General features: G+C 44.0%; 1 pseudogene; it reads left to right on the plus strand.

Moving 5' to 3' along the window:
• Positions 1 to 2,671: 2,671 nt before the first annotated feature.
• LOC138970810 (uncharacterized) lies at positions 2,672 to 5,013 on the plus strand (annotated as a pseudogene).
• The last annotated feature ends 987 nt before the right edge of the window (positions 5,014 to 6,000 follow it).

A 6,000-nucleotide genomic window follows, 5' to 3' on the forward strand; every position in this document is an offset into this window, starting at 1 on the left:
TTTGTTTGCTTAACGCCCAGCCGACCACGAAGAACCATATCAGGGCGGTGCTGCTTTGACATATAACGTGCGCCACACACAAGACAGAAGTCGCAGCACAGGCTTCATGTCTCACCCAGTCACATTATTCTGACACCGGACCAACCAGTCCTAGCACTAACCCCATAATGCCAGACGCCAGGCGGAGCAGCCACTAGATTGCCAATTTTAAAGTCTTAGGTATGACCCGGCCGGGGTTCGAACCCACGACCTCCCGATCACGGGGCGGACGCCTTGCCACTAGGCCAACCGTGCCGGTGTCTAATAAATGATAAACAAGTAAAGCAACATGACAAATAAACAAAGTAAACGAACGAACCAGCAAACAATCGACAAGTAAGCAAACAAGCAAATAAACATAAACAATAAAATGACAAAGTAAGCAACATACAAATCGAAAGCGAAACATGCAACATGTTAATTGAGGTTACACATGTAAAGTGATCGGCGGTAAAATTCACACGATACCAACGTTTACACTAATGCTAATAATGATTATATGGTGTAAATGATGATGATGATGATGATGATGATGATGATGATGATGATGATGATGATGATGAAGTGATGATGGAAAATCGCAACATAAATTCCACATAATACATATAATAAAGAACATATTTGTGTAATTCATGGGGCGGGGATATAGCTCAGTACTGTTGGTAGCGCGCTGGATTTGTATTCAGTTGGCCGATGTCAGCGTGAGTTCGATCCCAGGTTCGGCGGAAATTTATTTCAGAGTCAACTTTGTGTGCAGACTCTCTTCGGTGTCCGAACTCCCCCCCGTGTACACTACATTAGGTGTGCACGTTAAAGATCCCACGATTGACAAAAGGGTCTTTCCTGGCAAAATTGCTTAGGCACAGTTAATAATTGTCTACCTATACCCGTGTGAATTGGAATAATAGGCCGTGAAAGGTAAATATGCGCTGAAATGGCTGCAATTACTGGCCGTATAAAATTTCATCTCGCACGGCATCACTGCAGAGCGCCTAGAACTGTACCCACGGAATATGCGCGATATAAGCCTCATATTGATTGATTGATTGATTGAAAGCTTTGCCAATTGTTGACAGCTACTTGCACGTGTTAAGACTAGTATAGCCATCTAGGTAGACATAAAATGATTATGCAGAGCTTGTTTAAAACTCTTTAGTAAGGTTAATGATCTTATTACAGACGGAATGGAGTTCCACACCATAGCGCCAGAGAAGGCTTGACTAGTTTTGAACAAATCAATCCTGGGTATTGGTGGTAGAAAATTGATAGACCCGTACCTTTCGGTGACTCTGTGAAATAGGTCCTGAATATTGAAGGGCACTTCGCCATGATATACTTTATACATCATTACAGTCTTATTAAACTGTAACTGTTTAACTAGCGGCAGGTAGTTTAGATTCTTTAACTTCAAATCAGCTGATAATTGTGGACCATTTAACATGATTTTAGCTGCCCGACGATGTAGAGAGTTTAATTTTTTTTTCATGTGAATATCAGCACGCCGTATAAATGGTTGCACCGACTGAAAGCCGCGGGACCGGTTGCACCGACTAAAAGCCGCGGGATCAGGACAAGCGAGGTGAGTTTCTCCACAAAATTACAAATCTCTTCTCTTAATTAGTAGATTATCATATAACTTTTGTTTACACTTTGAACTTAGGTATTGTAGCATCACATCATCGATTTTTTTCATTGATTGCATTTACGTGTGAATGTTGAACTGTGATTATTTACACTTGTTAAAGCGCATTTTTGTAAATTTTGACTTTCAACCTTCACCACCAAAAATCAAGCTTTCGGACAAACCTACAGACAATTAAGATGTAACCAATGATTATTTATTGACCATTGGGTTAAATTTTATTAGCTAATGTTACATGGTTACTTCATATTTTACGGATATGTAAACACACCAAACGTTTGACGGTTGCACGCCACGGAAGAGCATGGTTGCACGTCGCGACAATATTTGATTGCCAGCGGTTGTGCACCATGGGACATTGTCCTTCTAAATTTGCCAGTAATATCAAGTTATATTTGGTGAATGTCTCAGCTCTTGTTTTGTTATGTTGTTATAGTCCCCCACCACCTTTATTGCCGATGTTCTGTGCGTTTTTGTACGATCCGATAGCTCCAAATTTTGCTTTTCTGCAACCCCCAACCCCCACGATAGCGGACTACCACCCCCCACCGATCCCGACAGAGAGGTTGCAGAATGGAGATCTCTGGTACCACGACGGATATAGCTATCTTGATGTTAGCGAAGAGATGGTGGAAGCTGTGGACGCTGTTCTTTCACAAGAGCAAGCTCAGACCATAGGTCCACCCACAAGGACATCAACACCATCAAAGCCGTCTGGGAGTTTAGGCAAGCGTCATCTGTGTCAAGAGTGTGGCAAAAGTTACAAAATAATATGCTTCTGGTCTAACAGAACACAGGAGACAAGAACACGGCTTTCAAACGGGATCAAGATACACGTGCGGAGTATGTGATAAAGCTTTCATGAACATTACTGAATTTCACAGCCACTATATTGGTCATCAAGGCATAAAACCACACAGATGCAAAAAATGCAACAAGTATTTCCAAAGCAAACGGAACCTCACACGCCACAATTGTAAGACAAAACCAATAGTATGCAAGCCAGATAGGCCTACCGTGCATCCCCCCCAGGGGTTGGCAAGACTGGTCTAGAAATGATCCCTAGAGTATCCTGAACACGAAACAAAAACTTTAACAGCAAAAAGTTGGGATGCTTAGGAGTTACAGCCCTTGACGTAAGGGTACCCTCTTGTGCGCTTACTGCGGCCGTTCGAAGTTTACTGTGAATCAGCTGCTGTAAATGAACAAGAAATCATGTTCTTTTGATCCCAATTTTTTTAATTTAGTTGTCAGTGAACCTGGTAGAACCTTGAGTAATCTCTGTTATTGGTCAACAGTTTGGCATCAGTAGTGCCTGTGTCACGATACGAGATTACCCCCGAAATGAGTTTACCCTCCGAAGTTCCACTTTGTACAAAAGTAGCAGATATTCTGTATAATTTCGACTGTTAAACAGTATAAATCGGCTCTAAACGACATTGTGGTAGCTGTAAAGACATCGCAGTACAATAGTGCGTCTCCATTGATTAAAAATTAACAAAATATTACTGCCCAGGTCGGCCATTGCTTGCAACATGTGCCGCCATTGCTCGTCTTCGCTAAAATTCCAATTTCAAGGGCTTTGTGGACTATTGTAACCTGTGTTGTATCCACAGGTAACGACAATGTCGTTCATAGACAATTTATACCGTATAACAGTCGAAATTATTCAGAATATCTGCTACTTTTGTACAAAGTGGAACTTCTGAGGGCAAACTAGTTACGGGGGTGTCTCGTGACACCTGCCTTATGCATTCTGATTTTTCGCGGTTCACATAGGATTTCATTTCTTGTACAATAAATTGGAGATCAAGTTGTCTTGTTTGATGTGTTTTTCATAAAGTAATATGTGTCGGTTAGCATCAGATAATGTATAGAGGGTTGGTCACAGTTTACATTGGAACATTCCATCTTGTTTGTGCCTATCTGAAAATGATTGGTAAAAAGATGAATGGTTCTGGGCTGTCAGACATCATGTTGGAAGCTGAGCTCATCACATCTGGTTCTTTGAAAGGAGTTGAGTCTGGGAAGCAATATGACCGAGCACTGCACTGCCACAAGACGATGCAGGAATGCCTTGAACGCTTGATGCTAGCGAGCTACCTGAAAATGACAGGAGAAGACAGAGATTTTCCCCAGATGACCGAAGAAACCATGAACTTGCTTGCTGCAACAAGAGGAGCCTCCACGCACGACACTGTCGCACAGCTGCTGGATGACAAAGGCACGAGTGACTTCTTCAGAGACTATGAACAGTATAGAGAAGATGTCAGGCAAGGAAAACACGGGAAAACTCCCCAGTTCTGGATGTCCTATATGGACCACATCTGGCATGTACTGTCTCTCTTGTAATTTGTATGCTGTGAAAGCGAATGACTTTGAGTTGTATGCCCAGTGCTTATTGGCGATGCCTGATCTTTTCTTCAGCTTTGGGGGACAAAACTATGCAAGGTACCTCACCTTCTTTGGACTCTTCATCGCCAACATTGAGCTCTCACACCCAGGTTCCACCGAGCTGCTAAAGCAAGGGGCATTCAGCGTGGCAAGGTCTTTCATTCCTGGCAACAGATGTGCCGTTGACAAAACGATGGAGGAGACGTTTATGCGCAATGCGAAGAGCAAAGGAGGAGCAGCCGCAGCTGGTGCAGGTCTCACTGGAATTGCTTCAAACTATCCAGCCTACCAAAAGTGGGTGAGGACAACCCACCAAAGAACAAAGTACATGCAAGTGACTATGAACATGGCTGGAATGACAAAGGATAGTGAACTGGACACTCAACACCGTGACCTTCGTCCAACAGAAGTCACCAGGAGTGAAAAGAGTGTGGCACGAACACTTGCTGCAGTAGAAAGCTTCACCAACCCGTTTGAGGTTCATGACAAAGAGAAACTGATCATGCTGTCATCAGGTGCCACAGTACCTGCTGAAATCGAGAAGGATGTCCTACGTGCAGAAGCAGCAGGCAGAAGCGAGAAGGAGAAGTTCATCACTGAGAGACTAGAAACCGGAGAACATTTCTTCGAGCCAGTGAAACGTCTCAAGCTGAAAGTCATGGCAGACACGTCAAAAAGAGTCACACTCAAGTCAACTCAAAACAAATTGACTGAATATAAGCACCAAGGAAATGTGGCCTTCCAACTTCTCGTGAAGTCTCAGGAAGGCGATCTGAACATGGATCTGAAAGAGCTCATGACCTATCAGCTGACTCCAGTCCCTTACAGCCTTGGGACAGCAGACAGTTATTTGGCTAAGACTGACAAGAGCGCTGCTTTTCACTATCTGACGAAGACTGTGGAAGACGCTGTCCCCCCCCCCCCCCCCTGTTGATGAGACTCTAATGATCATCGATGGCAATGCAACATTTCACGCAATGCAACAAGTTCCTCCCAACTTTCGCCAGATCTGCCAGAAGCTCTACGACATGGTACCACCAGAAACTGACTTTGTATTCAGCACCGATATGTACCAAGACTGTTCTGTGAAATCCATGGAGCGAAAGAGAAGAGGGTCTGGTGACAAGATCATCCTGAAAGGGGATAGCACAAAGCGACCAGCAGACTGGAAGGCATTTCTGGCTAATGAAGATAACAAAGTGCAGTTCATTAAACTGCTACTGGATGTCTGGAGCAAGGATTCCTTTGCTGAAAAGCACAAGGAGAGAAACGTCGTTCTCGTCTGTGAAGGGCAAGCATTCAAGCTCTCATCAGCTGATGGTAGAAAGACTGAATAAACAAGAACTTCATTCCTTGTCGTCTACCCAAAAAGAAACAGACTCGCGTGTCATCCTCTACTCCAAGTATGGACAAGATCAAGGGTACAAGTACATTCGTGTCAAGAGTCCTGACACAGATGTATTTTTCATCCTCCTGAACTTTGCCCCTCAGCTAGACGGTGTTACAATCCTGTTTGACACGGGCAAAGGCAACAAGAAGCGACTGATTGACATCAGTGACCTAGCCAGAGGACTTACACAGCCTTTCTGCACTGCACTGTTGTCTCTCCATGCTTTCACAGGCTGTGATTCAACCAGCGCCTTCAAGGGCAAAGGCAAAGTGAAGGCTGTGAAGGTTCTGCAGCAGAAGCCAGCATTTGTGAAGACGCTCGCTCAGCTTGGCAACACGTGGGACATGCAGGATGAAATAATTGATGACTTGGAGTCCTTCACATGCTGTATCTATGGCAGGTCACGATTCAGCAAGGTTAATGAGCTGAGGCATCACTTGCTGAAAGAGAAGTGTGGCGAAGAGGTGGTAAATGCCAGTCAGAATGTCGACTTGGCTACTTTGCCACCTTCTCGACGCAGTCTGAAGCAAAATAT

This window comes from Littorina saxatilis, linkage group LG7 (assembly GCF_037325665.1).
Source record: "Littorina saxatilis isolate snail1 linkage group LG7, US_GU_Lsax_2.0, whole genome shotgun sequence".
Taxonomy (NCBI): domain Eukaryota; kingdom Metazoa; phylum Mollusca; class Gastropoda; order Littorinimorpha; family Littorinidae; genus Littorina; species Littorina saxatilis.